The 15719-nt window shown below is 49.5% G+C and overlaps 1 protein-coding gene across 2 annotated transcripts in view; it reads left to right on the plus strand.

The window, feature by feature from the left end:
• SLC24A3 (solute carrier family 24 member 3) overlaps positions 1 to 15719 on the plus strand; it is a 220803-nt gene that overhangs the window by 47862 nt on the left and 157222 nt on the right. The gene's annotated exons all lie outside the window — the stretch shown is intronic.

Genomic DNA, 15719 nt, shown 5'->3' on the forward strand with positions numbered 1-15719 from the left:
CGGGCTGAGCAGCACCCTGTCCTCATCCTCATCCCCTTCCCCATCCCCTTCCCCATCCCCTTCCTTTTTTTTTTCTTTCCGCAGTAACCAGGATTACAGATTTAATCAGGATGCAGGAGCAGACAAATATTTGGACTGGGCGATGGAAACTTTGGCTGTTCCACTGCTTGCAATGTGCTGGGGGAGGGGAAGCAGACAGAGGGGAAATCAAGCTGTTCACGCAGCGTCCACGCTTGAATTATTTTTTATGTTCCACTTACACTCGGGTTCGTCCTTTTTACAATCTTTTTTTCCCCCTTTCTTCTTCTTTTTTTGATTTTTTTATTTTTCTAAGTGAAGTTTTTGTTATAAGCCAACACATCTCCTGCCCTACTTCCACTGCATCCATGCTGGATGTTTTTGGATTGAATCAATGTCTCCTGGGAAAGACTCTTGCTTGAAGGGATATTTAACTTTTTCTTCAGTGTATAATTAATAAATGGGTTAGCACACAGGAAGAGAAGAGCCRGCAATCCATAGCCGAGTATGGGTATATGTCGTTATTAATAAACTGTACTGTATTTCCTGAAATAATTCTTAGGAAGATGCAATTTGCAGAATACATTAAAAAGCTGGGGTCTTGCTAATACTTTACCTCCTTTATACTACTGGCAGGGCAGAGATGTCTTTGCACAATTTCAGATCCTGCTCCGCGGGTTTGGGGAGCTTGAGAGTCAGCCAGAATCAGGGTGCAAATCCCCGACCCGGATCCAGGCCCCGGCGTTGTGCTGCCTCCCAGAAGAGACCCCATATGGCAGCATCTGGCCCTCTCAGCGGTCCAACGTGCTGAGCAGTGACCCTCATTTTCCACCTGCAATGTTTCTCAGCCGCCCCCGGAGCTGGGAGAYGTGCTCCCAGCTGTGGTGAAGTAGCAGAAACACTGTTCAGAAATGGGGACGTATTAGGTAAATAGATGGGAGTGAGTGAGGAGGAGGAGAGCGAAGGACCCTGCAGAAGCAGAGAGATGGGAGGAGGCAGAAGCAGAGCAAAAGTAGACAGATGTGCTTGTTGTGGTCAGAGAGTTGAAAGCTTTTGGTCTTGGTTTGGCTTCGAGGACACCCGTCTCCTCTGTCCCAGAGCACAAAGGGGSCTCTGGGGCTTCTTCCACCAGCATGTCCACGCTGCTCTCAAGCTCCARCCTTCCTCCTCCGAAGAGCTGTCCTCCTCTGAGATGCTTTTGCGAGCTTCGTGAGCAGGAGCGGTGCGTCTGTCAACCCTGGCCTCAGTTGCTCGCCAGGGGCCAACCTGGGCAGCTGCTACTTGCACAAAACCGTGCAGCTGCTGCAGGGCACCTCTGGGGCTGTTACAAGGGCTGACGTAAAGCCAGAAGAAATCACAGGGTCCTGCAGAGGACATCGGGCCCTTTGGGGTGTGATTTCATTTATGATGGAGGGAGATATCTGTTGGTGAATGATGAAGTCACCCAAAGGCCTGGCCCTCAGTTGTGTTGTGGACCTCTGGGTTTCGTTATCTCTGTAGACGTCAAGCAGTTCTATAAACTGCAGCATTAACGAAGTTCAACTTCTAACGTCACCAGCCTTTATGTGCACACATCCCCCCTGTGGATTCTTAGATGTCTTGTATGAATTAAACTTACTGTCTTGCGCTGGGTGTGCACCAGTAAACTTTYGCCTCTCTCTGACTTTGTTTCCCCAACCCTTGCGGGAGCTTGTATGTTTTAGTGAGCTTTGCTGCTCTGTCAGGTTTCCTCGAAAGTGGTTAGCGGTACTCAGAGTTTGCTGGAGGAGACCTGCACGCAGCCGTGTTCGCAAATGCACATGCGTATGCACGCAGCACGATTGCACAAGTCTTGTTTCCGCTGGAGAACAAAACTGAAATGCTTTGCCCAGTAAGTGACAGTGCTAGGAAAGACTAGATCGATGTTTCTCTGGCAGATTTTTCCATGTAGGAAATTCCCTGCTGTTCGGAGTCTCTAAATCAGGATCAGATGGCCTTTTAAGGGAGTGTGCTGTCATTCAGTGTTTTCCATCGTATTTTGGTTTTGCAGATCCTTGAGATACTCCCAGTGGAGGTGCAGACCTGTCTGCAGCAAATTCAACTAGATTTGCTTTGCTTTCCTGCCTTTTCCCAGCCCTGTTGGAAGCAGCCAAGAAACTAAAAACCGCTGGTTGTTCCACCACAAATCACTGAAGCATTCGTTCAACCGCTAGTCCAGGAATTGCTGGGTGAAACCTGGCCGTTCATTTTATGAGAGATTGGACTATGGAAGGGTCCCTTTGGGGAGCACTGTCTATGAATTTGGTGGAAATATGATGCTGCAAATCCCCACTAAAACTAAATCGAACAGCGGGGGTGGTAGGGTTAAAGCAAAATCTGTTGCCTAATTAGAGATATATATGCCAGCAAATCGGACTTAATTTACTGTATAATTTGCTACTCGAACGAGATTAGTGGAAGAAACACTTTTTTTATGGTTTAGCTGTAAATTTTTGAGAAACTTGTGTGAACTATTAAAATGATCTTCCTGTGAGCGATTAGATGCATGGAAAACGGTGAAATACGAGGTTTGTGCTTGGTGTTGTGAAGGTAGTATGTTGTATTCCCCATCAAGTTGGTTACTCTGTAGGCACTGTRAATTGCAGAAGAGGGAGGCCATGTAGCATAAAATATTGTGGTATATATTGTAAATTGCTGACATTTTCAAAGCCTCCGTGTAGAACCCAAAGAGAAAAATTTATAAAGTTTAAGTACTGTTGGGATTTCAGCATCTTTTATAGCCTGTACCTTATGTTCTCCGACAGTACATGCCCTTTGCCGTGCTTCCTTTTTAAAAGGACGGATCGTAGGAGGCTCGGGAGCTGTTTGAGTTTAGGTTGCCTGTTTGACGAGCTGCGTTGCGTAGCGGCAAAGTCTGGGGTGCCTGGGTCTTGCAGAAGAGGTCAGCCGAGATTCAGAGTAAGCAGAAACTAATCGGAGGAGAAGACTACCTCCTGCAGACTGATTTAGTTACCATCACGGGCTAAATCAGGCTGTGCTGACATTTCGCCAGAGAAAAATCTATGATTRCTTCCTACACAAATCCGCATTAAAACAATATTGAGGTTGCAAAGCAAGTCATCCCAAGGACTGGAAGTATCTAAGATGTGACTGCCTGTGCAAATGCATCTTTATCCTTCGGTGTGCATAGGGGCAGGCAAAATATGACAGCCCTCGTCCTCTAAATCAGGAGGCAGGTCCGGGTGAACAGAAGCATTTCGGGATTTTGTGTAGATTTCGGCAAATTGGTTCTATAGGGGGGGAAATGATTCCGCAAAAGTCGAGGTATTTCCCTCAAACTTTTTCTTTTGTTTTTTGTGTGTGTGTGTGTGTGTGTGTGTGTGTGTTTTTATGAAACATTTCATTCTTCTTTTTGTAACACCATTTTGTTTCCAAATTTACCTGAATTTTAAATGAAATAGGGTGGTCTGCTTTTTAATTTTTATATGCGGATATTTTTAAAAAATCCTAAAAAATTAAACCTCGTAGAATCAGATTTCCTTTTTCGAATCACCGAAAATTGTCATTTGGCTTTAGTCTGGAATACACGTTTCTGATTTCTGGAAATTTCAGCAAAGCCAGAAAGTGCGGCTGGTGTTACGAGCGAATAACGAAACCTTTATCTCCTAGAAGTTTGTGTCTTCACACCTCCTAGCATTGGGTGAATCCCTGGAGTTCTTATGTGATTGCAGCACCGGTGAGAGGAGAGTTAAAACATTTTGGGGACGGTGTCGCTTAGGCGATGTCCAGCAGTGCGGCCGCACCGGGTGAAATCCTGACTCYGCTGCAATCCGGGGCATGGCGCGAGAGCCCAGTTTGGGTGTCCTGCGTCAGTCCGAGCTCTCGCAAGGGTACTCGGATCTGGCCTTGTATCCCTCCTCGCAGACGTAAGGCAAYGCTTATGGTAAGGAAAAAGCTCTTATTGCTTAACAAGTTGCCCTGTGGCAGCCGGGCTGCCCTGAACCGACTCGTGCGCGCCCTTATTCTGCATCAACCATGGGGCAAAAGGTTTCAGCTGCAACCTTGGCTTTGCAGCGTCGCGGTCCGGTGCCCCTCCGCCCTGTAAATGCCGGCATCCCCTTCCAAGGAAGGGACTGAAAATAAGGACTTCTTAACAGCAACGTTAGTCAAATGAGACGAAGCGCTGCTTGCACGACCACGGCGAACGCCGGAAGCCTCCGGGAGATGGGGATAGCTCCATCACGGTTTTTAGATGGAAGTGCTTTGCTCCCAGCACTGGCTGCAGCTAACAACTTTGGACAAGTATCAAGTCCTGAAGCAATTGAACGTATCAGCAAAGTGGGATTTTTTTTTTTCTTTTGTGAGATACTTTGCCAGCTGTTGTTTATGGAAAAAAAAACATCTAAATCCTTTTTATGAGAACTGATTTTAGATGTCTTTGTGTTTGGGGCTGGTTTATACATTATGTATTAGCCTGGGAAGGCAAAATATTTATTCACCAGCATGAATATTTAGAGGAAGAATGAACAGGAATCAGTGAAAAGTGTATCTCAGTAGTTCAGCCGGAGATCCAGAAGAAAGAAGCAAATGTTACCAGTGTCGGTCTAGTTGCAAATACTATTATAATAGCTATTGGTAGTTAAACTGCAAAACCATTTCCTCRTAATCTCTGTTGTCCTAAGTCCATGAGACTGTGGAGTGTTTCCCTGCTAGGGTGAGATACTCAAAGCTTGAAGTCTGCCGAAAGTGGGCTTTTCTTGGCGTTRGAGAGGGGAGAGAAGAGCACAAACTGGGATGCGCGGAGCAGTTTTTGTGGTGTAGCTGCACCTACACCAGCAGCTTCTGCTCACGTRTGCTTTTCTCCCTGGCCTGTGGGATGCTGATAGAAACGGGCAACGGAAACATGAAATCCCACATTACCTTTATAGGGTTGGGATGAGGCCCCTAAGTCATTTGGGTAACCTTGAATATTATCTTCTTAAGCTGAAGTGAGTTTGAACGGGGATCAGTCGATGCAGATGAGACCAAAAGGAAAGGAGGGAGCTGAGCATCCCTTCCCTCGTCAGCCGGGTGTTGAGGGAGGAGCAGAAAGCGAGCGTCCTAGTCCTGGAGGTATCTCCCTGGCTTTAGGCACTGCCCTGGGGCATCTCAGGCAGGAAACCACACTGGGTTTCTCTGTGATCAGTGGGGAGAAAGACTAAGGGAAGCAACTGCTGCAAGGTTGTGTCCCATTTAGGGGTCCAGCTGTCCTCTGGTGGGGCAGGAATTTCTCCGTGTGGCCGGAGTGCTTGAATTGGGATGTGTCCGAGCCTTGGTGGGCAAGTAGAGTGGAGAATGAGCGTTCCTATGCAAAGGGCTGGCATATGGTTGTTCACGATCGCGTACGGGACCCGTGGAGCGTGGGCAAAGCTTTGCAGCGCTCTGCTGGGTGAACGTCTGTTAAACCTCCTCCCCGATGGGCTTTCGACGTCATTCCTCCTGCGCTTCTGCCTCAAAATGGCTAGTAGCCGTTGATGACTGCCTCCAGTGGAAGGGAGGCACGAGCTGGGTGAGCGTCGCCAGCCGGCGAGAGGTTGGCCCCTCAGAAGTGTGTTAAGCCTTAAAGCATTAACGTGAATAAACTCATTGCGCTCGACTGCAGGAGGATGGAAACCTCCTGCAAACCACAGTCAGTTGCAAGGGGCTGCTATAAAACAAGGAGATGGTGGGGAGAAAACCCGAGCAGGCTGGTCCCTAGACTGATTAATAGAAGGAAAGAAATTTCTCAATCCATATATCCGTGTCTGTGCGTTTCCGTGTGCTGACAGTGAATATCAGCCTGGGGAAGAGGTATTTGGGTGGAGAATAAGCRAGTTTTGTTGTTGCTGGGCCTGGTGGGATTTTTGTTTTGGATTGTAATGACACTCTCCAGATCAGCCCGATTTCCTTCCACCACCCTCCTGGGGTCATTAAAACCTTTCCTCCAGCTCCAGTACAGGTTTTGGGGCTTGATGCAGCAGTGGCTGTGTGGAATTGTACAGCCTGCCATTTTTCTGTTAAAACCGGCTGTTCAGAGCCGTCCCTTTTTGATCTTGAAATCCGCACCTCTTGAGTTGAGCAAAATAACACAGTTTATCGGTGTCCTTTAAATATGTGCCTGGGAATGTTTGAGGCTCCACCAAACCGCAGCATTTGCTTCTGTCTTCTCTCCTCCAGCTTCCTGGTCCTCTTTGCCCTTGGCCAACCTGCAACGCTACATCAAAAGGCAGAGCTGCRAGTTTTTATTTGAGAAGATGCACGCAACAGTGCACCTGTAGGAGGGCTGATCCAAAAAGTAGAGAAAGGGATACATTTTTAGTAAACCGATTCGTATGCAACGTGCTCTAGGTGGCCCTGCTTGAGCAGGGGGGTTGGACTAGATGATCTGAGGTGCCTTCCAACCTCAACCATTCTGTGAGTCTGTGATTCAAAACCTGTTACTCAGCGCCCCATTAGAAATAGTACAAAAGTTAAATTCTCAGGAAGCTGTGAGACAGCAAAATGGGCTTAATATCAGGGGGTTTTTTTCAGTTCCAGTGGAAAAGGGGATATTTAAACCCACGTAAACGTTCCCATGCAACATCTGAAACCTGAATAGCACAGCCRATGCTATTCACCTCCTTGAGGTCAAGCCTTGCGTGCAGCACCGATTATTTTGATTATTTCCTCTTTGCTACCAGCTCAGCAGCGTTGGGAGAAATGTCATTGCCGGGAGCCCGAGAGTGGTTCACCTCCTTCCCGGTGCCGTGCCCGGGGCAGGGGGGAGCGATGCTAACCCTGCCCTCCCGCCGGCCGCTGTGCATGGCGTCTGTCCGGGGGGGTCACCTCCAGCTTTGGCACATCACTCTCCGGGGTGTCCCCCAGGCCCGTCGGCGGCTGTCTCTAACGATGGGAGCGTGCACAGGTTGTTGCTACCGGGTGTCCGACTGTTCTACCTGGAAGGGGGCACGGGCAGAAGGAGAATATCGTTCAGCTCCCGCTGCTGACGCGTGGGGTCGTGCTCCTTCCTGGGCTTCACAGGTTGACGCGTCAAGAGATCAAAAGTGCAGGCTCTTTGCTGGATTATCAGAAATAGCAGCTAAAATAAATTAAGTAATGCCGCTGTTACTGGAAGAGCTGGTTTCGTAGAGCCCAAAGAAAGAAGGGAAGTGTTGAGCATTTAGCTGAATTGGCTGTGTTTGTAAGGAGCAGAGCAGGATGAGCGATACTTCAAGGCCTTGCTMTGTTTTGCTGAACGATATTTTCCCCGATACCTCTTTTATAAAGCGCTATTCTGAGAAGTATGTGGCTCTTTATGCCGTTGCCTTTTCTTTTCGCTTGCAATGAAAGAATTTTGATTAGAGCTCTTGGTAGGCAGCGTGTCGTTGCTTTGTACAAGGCGTGCCATAGGAATAATGCTGCTATAGAAGGAGGCCCTAGACTTGGAGAAGTTAATTATATTGCTTGCTGATCGCAAAAAAAAAAAAAAAGAAAAAAAAGAAAATTACCACCAAATGATAGCTCATGAGATTTGGACTATGTTAGGAACGAAGGGTGCAAGCAGGACGGAGCGTTGCGCAAAATAAACAGTGCGGAGGAAAAACAAATCGTTACGGTTCAGAGCAGCAGCCTCGAAATAAGGGTCAGCAAGAAGCAGCTTTCCCCAGGAGGGCTCTGCCGCTGGCTCCGCCGAGCAACCGGCAGTGGTCGGCGGGGAGCAGCCCACGGCACTGCGGCCGTGGTTGCTCGCAAAGTTCACTTTAGTGTTTGGAAAGCACTTGGAGAGAGGAGCAACCTTGGGAATTCCTCCTGGTTGAGAGAGAGAGAGCTGCGCGCTCTGACTTAGGAAACTTGCCTTGTGTTGGGAGGTGCTCGCTTGCCTCCTTGCCCTGGAGCTGCAAGGACTAACGTGATGTGGGCAAAAAACCCCGAAACACTAACTAAAATGGAGCTCGGTAAATCCAGGATCGCTCGCGATAGCAGGAGGCCGGGCTCGGCTCGTGGCTTCCTCGTGCCTTGTGCTCCAAAGGCCATCGTTTTTCATCGCGGCCTAAAGCTTGCAGAGTTTCGTTGTTTAAAAAAATCAGCGTTTCTCCACGGATGGCCGGAAAAACAAAACAGAACCAGAGCCTCAGGACTTGGCTGGAAATTATAGCGTGAATTTTAATGAAAYGAAACTCCCAACAAGCAAACCAAGCTATGAAACCTGTGAGCAGCGTTTCAGCCTTATGCGCATTAAATAGATAAGTTACAAATCCAAAATAGAACTGCAGTGAGCATAAAGGCTGACCTTTAGCAGGCTGAGCCCCGCTATGGTCTAATAATACGTACGCCCCCGTTCCCGGGAAGTGCTGCAGGAACGCGCGCAGTAAGCAGCGATAAATAAGGGAGTGCAAAAACGCCCGTCACAGCGAGCAAGACTCTCCAAGGTCTTAGAGCTCCGCTAGAGCGCTACCCAACGGCCCGGGCGCTCTGCAGGACCCGGCCGGCGTATTTATAGAAGAGCGGGGGAAAAGGCATCCGCGAGGATGTGCAAAGCAAAGGAAGTGTACGTGCCCCCTTCGGCGAGGCTGCTGCTCGCGGCAGGTTTTCGGAGGCTGCCGGGGATGCGCGGAGCGGTCGTGGAAGACGTCTATGTTTTGTTTGAGGGCGCTTGGCCGTTTCGCTKCTTTTTCCGTGCAGCTTTTGTAAGGCAGCTGCTGTTGGCCCTTTTGTCTCTGGTTGTGGATATYTGTCCTATTCTTCTTTCACTGAATAATAATAATAATAATGCAGGCAGAGCTGGACTTGGTGTAGAGGCGATGGAGCAGAGAGCATGGGGGGGAAAAAAACAAAGCAAAAATACTTTGCACGTTTTGCCCAAATGGAAAATATAGAATATTTTTCGTTTCTTCGAGAAGGACTGAAAACGAGTATCTGATGAGGTAGGAAACCTACTGTCAGAACATGCGCTTGCCCAGAGTTTGGGAGGGTTCATGACTGTGACTCCAGAAAGCACTACTAGACCAGCAGTATGTCCCGAAAAAGTAATGTTTTGATGTTTGATGTTTTGTTTGGGGGTAACTRAGCTGGAACATGCGTACAACTATTAAAATCATGAATGCCCAAAAAGGGAATCCCTACGAAGCTTGAGAATATGGGCTCATCGTTTACTTTGAGTAAACGTTGCCGTTGTAACTTGTTTCGTTGYGCCGCGCGAGGCGTTTTGGCAAGGATTTCGTAGGAGATGAGAGGTCTCTGCCCCCAAAGCGGTCGCCACCGAAGCCCGGGGACGGTGACGGCGGGCTCCAGCCGCGGGGCTCGTGCCGAGCATCGTCCCGCTGCTCCCTCACCGCTCCGCAGCGGCGTGATCCCCACGTGCCGCTGCTTTTAGCCGCCTTCTCGTGTTCCGGTTTTATCGGAGCCGCTTGGCTCCCTGCAAAGCGTTTTTTGCGGTTAGTGGTCGACCAGCAGCAGGGGATTAACTGCAAAGTAATTAGCGCGTGGAGGAGATTCCTCTCGGCATTGCTGCGCCGGAGCGCCGCAAGGACGAGGATGCAAACRCCGCTGCCGCTGCGTCCCGTCGGCTGAGGCTCGTGGCGGCGGTTTAATTCTGAGACGCTGAAGATTTGCCTCTGGAAACCAAGGTGAAGAAGCAGGGATTGAATTAAGAAAGGATTCGCTCCATCTCCTAAGCTGGTCCCTACAGTTCAAGGGGGAAAAAATTAGCAGTTTTGCTTGTTTGAGCCGCAGTGGAAGCAGCGTTTTTTTACGATCTGCGGTAAAGCCATCGTGAGGTTGGGCGGCCTTTGAAATTAGGGCTGAGCTCAGCGCTCCCGGGGTTTTGTTGCTTCTGCGCGTGGAGACCAAACCCAAACAAAGTCGTTTCACGTCTTTGAATGCACGAAATCGGTTTATAGCCCTTACGTAAGGATGCGTCAGAGATGCCCTGGAAGGAGGGGACGATGGAAAATGCAGAATCCCTTACTAGGGGGGAACTTCTCTATTACTCCGAGAGGATTGAAACCGGGAGGGCATTCCCTTTGCTTTTATTTTAGATCGACCCAAAGTCGAATTTGCTACGTCCCTGTTAGTTCATCAGCTAGGCAAGGGTGAGCTGAGGTGGAGCCACATCAGAAAATCAAGTTTTACCTCTTAAAAAAAAAAAAATATATATATATATATATATAATTACTGCTGCCGTTATGCAGGAATTATGTCCCGCAAAGAGCAACGCGGAGCTGGCTAAAGCTCGGGCGCCTCCTTTTTTTCAGCGTTACTGGAGTGTTTGTCGAATCCTGCGCGAGGAAATAAACCACCGCGTGGATTTGGGGATATATTTCCCGTTTCTGCCCGGTTCGGGGGGGGAGGTTATTAGGGGCCGGCTTGGGGGGGGGGGCTCAGCCGTCTGGCCTTTGAGCCCTTTTCTTACGCATCTCCCAAATTTCCACGATTTTGGGGGGGGGGGGGATGCCGGCGGTGGCCGGCGCCGTTTCCCTAGCAACAGTGCAGAAATACGACATCGCCGGCGCGGTCGCGGCTAAGCTCCCCCGGGCTTTTTGGATCCGGAGCGTTACATAACTTGGGGAAGGGCTAGGCCGGGGCTTGGAGCTAAGCAGCAGGCGAGGCCTAAGCTGAGCGAAATCCCGCGGGGGAGCGCGGGGCGGCCCGACCTCCGCCCCAGCCTGCGCCGCCGCGCGTCCTCGGCGGGCAGAGCGATGGCCCCTGCTCTTTCCCCAGCTCCTCCCGATCGACGGCGTTTCGGGGCACGTGGGGGAAGGAGCTTGAGCGGGATCCGGATTTTCACCTTTATTCTGGTGGGAAATGCCGCACGGGGTAGAACGGAGCGTTCCAAAATTTCCAGCCGCCGCTTTGCTCCTAAATCTGTTTTGAGAACCAGTGAAGCGCAAGGCAGGAGTTTAAAGGYGTTAGCAACAATATTAGTGTTTCTTATCTTCATATGGATTTATTCTCATCTAATTTGCGCTTTTTGCTCAAACAAAGCGATGAATCTACAGGAAAAAAACAAACAGACCACTTTTATAAATAATTACAAAGCTGCAGTAAAGATCCTGCTGCCGGAGAGCGGTTGCATCGCTGATAAATGCCAGAGTTTGGGGAAAGCAACACGAAGGAACGCATTCGCCTTCCTGCGTCTCCCCAAAGACCCGGGTTAGGAGAATATTTAAACAATTAGGATTTTAACAGGACTTCAGCTCATGCTTAGGTGATTTCCAAAACTRGAGGTGCTTTGAAGTGCTGTTGAAGTCAGGGATAGAATTCGGTGCTTTTGGGGGGAAAAGCTGGTGCATTTGCCTACTTGCTTCTCCGCGCTTATATTGCCTTTAGTTAATTATCCGAGTACTTTAACAACCCTTTCTAGTGTGACTGTCCCAGTGGAAGAGAAACTGTTCATCCTTGCCTTTCCCATCTGGTAGAGATGAAGTGGCTTCCTGCGCGTGGCTTGCTGGCCCATTTCCAAGTCCCATGTGCATCGGGGCTCCCAGGCCCTCTTCCTTATGATCRGCTTGATGCTTTTTCACCCAGTTTGTGCATGAGCAGTTCCGCARTTTCTTTCCATTTCAGGGTCTTCTCCGGCACTGCCATGGATTTGCAAAAGCAAGAGCTTAAAAAAGTCATTCCCCAATTTGTCACCATTCCTGCTAAGCCATCCTGGCAGTACAGGTGACTGTCACTTGTRGCTGGGGGGATCTGGATGGTGGACTCGCGCTTCTGTTAGAGTAAGGAGTTTTGTCCTTTCCACGTTATTTTCCTTGCCAGGCGTTCTTCCTGTCTTTGCCTCTCTCTCTCTGATTCCCTCTATCCTAATRGTGCTTTAAGTGAAGAACTAAGTTCATCTTGTTCTGTAATTTCCAAATCGGATGACAGCTGGCTGCTGAGCCAAGATTTTTTTGCTTGGAGGAAAAAAATCTGCATCTTGCTTTTAGCTTTCTTTAATACTTCATAGTTGTTTGTCTTCACCTTTCTTCCAATTAATTTTTCTTGTATGTACACTTAAAGAAATGCAGATATGTTTTTTTATGTTGAAAATGCAGCTATTAATTTTCCCAGACTTTCAAGACTGAAAAWACCTTGTAGCAGCTTTTGAAATAAYGTACGAATAACTGGTGAGGAGATAAACCCTGAAAATAATGCGGAGAAAGTCTTGGAATGATGCTGGATTTGTTTTTAAGCAAGGTAAAAGCGTTCCAAACTTGGGGTTCACGATACAGCATTCTCGATGTTAATAATTTACAGTAATAAACGGCAAGTTAATACCAGGTTTCTCTGGAACAAAAAGATTGTCTGGGTCTGAAATGAGTGACTTATCTTGAAATCTGACTGAGCAGAGTTACAGCATGGAAATGAGGGGAAAAACTGGAATCCAGTGTAAACCAGTACGTCCAATCCTTTGTGGTGGCTGGAGGTTTTCTTGGGGAGTTGCACRCAGCTGTCAGTGCTCAATTAACGTGGCTAGATGCCTCTCGGAGGACAACGCAGCGAAACCCAGGTGCAGCCACCGAAAACCGCTCGGCTCGCGCTCTCTGTGCTTGCCCGGCGCAGCCTGGGCTTGCGCGCGCCCGAGAGCCGTGCACGGGGTCTTGCAAGTCTCGCCCGCTCTGCGAGCGCCGCGGCGGGACGGAAGCTGCCCTCTCCTTCCCCGGCGAGGYGGTCGCCGACGTCTAGCTGGGGCGCCCCGTCCCCGGCCGCGCTCCTTGCAACCGTATCGCTCGGCGCGTCGCCTGCCGGCTCAACCGTCGGCTTAAGGAGCTGCAGGTAGCGGGGAAGCACGTGGAGGTCGGGGAGGGCGAGAAAGCCCTGCTCTGACGCAGTCCTCCTCTTAGACTCGTGGGGCTGGGTATTAACCAACAACAGGTTTTCTGGCTCTAGCGGGTCGAAAGGGAAGGGCTGGGAAGAGAGAGTCTTAATCCCTTTTTTATGCAGGCTGAACAACGTCTGCCAGGAGAGCAGGAAGCCTTTCCACGCGTGGCTTCCTCGTGGTCCCGTGCTGGCTCCTTAGCCTCGCGCTCGCTGCCCACGTTTGGAAGGGCTGTCACAGGGCTGTTGGGCTGTGCGTGGCCTCTGCTGCCCTTGGGCGGTGGGATTTCCACGGGCAGGAACAGGTCTCCAGGTCCCGAAGGCTTCCTGAGGGAGCTGGGCACCTACCTCCGCCAAAACCTGGGAGCTTTCGTTGCATCCGTGCACAGGACTGCTGGAACGGATGTTCAGGAGCTTGCTGCTAGCTGAGGCTTTCTCTTTATGCTGCACCAAAGCAGTTTCTAATGGTCTTCACTAGCATTTGAGAGCCGCCCAGCTCCAAAAAGGAGACGTAGCCATTGAACAGTGAAAAGCAAATAGTGCACACTGATCTTCTTGCAGTATGTGACTATGCAGTTTGCTCATATTTTAGCAGCCAAGCTATGGAATAATACAGGGATAGCGGCCAGGCCAGGTATTTGGTTTCATCGCTAATAAACAACCTTCGGTCCCAGTGAGGATGGCGACCATTTCACAGTCGTGTCCCTGAAGCATGAGAGCCAGGAATAATCTGGACGCAGTTACTGTTCGTTTACTTCAGCAATTGCTTACCGAGGACGGTAGGCATAATTACCATCTGTGGGCATTGCTGTGCGCACGCTAGCCACTGAAACTTAATTTCAAGTGGTACTACAGATATGTTTTGGGTTTTTTTTTTTTTTAATAATCCAAGATTAGCTCTTCTGTGGAAAGCTGCCGCTGTAAATAAGCGGTTCCACTGTAATTGTTGATTGCTCCTAGTTCTTTTGCAATGGTTCATGACTGAACAGAGACATCTAGGGGTCTGGTGTTCGCTTAGTGTTCACGACCGGCTCGGGGGATGGCTTTCCCTCATGGCAGTGCAGGTCGGGAGAGGTTCGGCACGCAAAGAACTGGCATGCGCTTCTTTTCTTCTTGACGATGCTGGTGGATAACCAAGCCTACCTGACATGGTTGCTTTCCACCCAGCAGCCTGCTTATGATTTCACTGACTCTTCTCTTCGTTTCCAGTGGAAAGTAGTTGCTAAGATCACCGACACCCCAGCAGCATCTCTTGAAAGGCCTCCGCAGCAGATGCGTGATGGTCTCTGGGCATCAGCATGCAACACGGAGACCATAAGGAGCTGCTCACTTGGCTGGAAGAAGGAGGTTATTAAAGATTTCTCTTGACAGAGTTTTTCCCAGCTGGATCCATAAGCTCTTTTGACTCTCATATGCCCTCCGTTTTGTATGTGAAATGTCTGATGCTGTAAAGGGAGCTGAGTGCCTGAAGCAAGGACGAGAAACAACCCTTTTACTTAGGGAGCACAGTAGTCCTTTAACCTTTCCCACAGAGGACTTGCCTTGGATGCTCTCCTAGCCCGTCCGATTCCAGTTTCCATGGTCCTGCCCACTTCCCATCAGTGTGCAGGTGTAGGAGATCCGCAGAGGCACGGAGCAGTGGGGGAGGCAGAGGGAAATCATGCCAAGAGCAGCCCTGAGCTCTGTTCGCAGACCTCTGTGTTGGCCAGAGGTAACCAGGGACCTATCTTGCCTTCAGCCTGCACCTGAGCTAGGCAGGTGTATCTGAGCTAATGTTGGCGCCGAGCCACAGAAAGTGGGCTGAGCGCCTTCCAGGACTTCTGGGAACTGAAAGCGTTGGCTTTTTTTTTTTTTTTCCCCTTTTCCCCTTTATTTTGCTTTTTTCCAACAGGAGCCAGTACAAAAGCCTTAGTAAAGCAAGCTGCTTTGTTCATACACTTTTGTGTTTGCAAGCTGTTAAGCTACACAGAGGGATGTGGCTGTGGTCTGAGTGCTGGATTGCGGCTGCCTGGGAAAACCCGTAAATAAATGTGAAACTCTGCAAGGATGTCCCTTTTCCTGTAGTGGCAGTTCGGCCAAACTTCTTGCCCGGGAGAAGGGCCCGGGAACTAAGCAGAACGTTGGTATCCGCTTAACCTGCACATTTTCATCCACGCAAATTGGGTGCAACAGGGAATACATTTGATACCTACTTTCCACTTCCCACCAGTGTAAATCAGGAGTGAACTTCTTGGGGGGACCTAGCTGTTTGCTCCTCCCGTTAGCATCCACTAATGTGCCACGTCCTCCTACTTGCTTGCTGTGATTGATGGGGCACTCAGCATATCTTGGTTTCCCAAGTGTTGTTTTCACTAGGAAAAGGCTGGGGTTTGAGGCCGTTTATATCTGCATGTGTCATGCTTTGCTTTCCTCCTGCCTACCGTTGCAAAAACCCTCACGGAGACCTTGCTGAGTGCTCTTCAGATGCAAAACCCACTCGCTGTAGCACCTTCCCCACGCCTTCACCCCAGATGAACAGCTCCCTCACTTGTGTTCATCTTTGAGGTGCTTTCTCAAATCCGTTGTGTTTTATTGCAGATCTTTTCTTCCCAGCAGCAGCGGTCTGGCCGCTGCCTCTGTTCCCTCCCAGCACCTCCAGCCATGACCTGGATGGCGTCTCTTGTATTGGAGCGCGTTGAATCTCTCCTTTCCTGGGATGCTAATGTCCTTGCAGGCCTCTGAGTACCTACTGTGTGAGGTTCATTTCCAACCACCGGATGAACCTTAAAATAGATTAAATCAGTAGCTCCTGGGTTTGACTCTGATATCACCATGAAGAAATCTCAGTAGCTCGCCGTCTTGCCCAGCACACCTCAATCCCTGAGCTGTTTACCAAGTCTTAGCAGATGCAAGACACCTTTTTTCCCCCATACGGACATAACCTGCGT

This window comes from Apteryx rowi, unplaced genomic scaffold (genome assembly GCF_003343035.1).
Source record: "Apteryx rowi isolate R43461 unplaced genomic scaffold, aptRow1 scaffold_167, whole genome shotgun sequence".
NCBI classification, from domain to species: domain Eukaryota; kingdom Metazoa; phylum Chordata; class Aves; order Apterygiformes; family Apterygidae; genus Apteryx; species Apteryx rowi.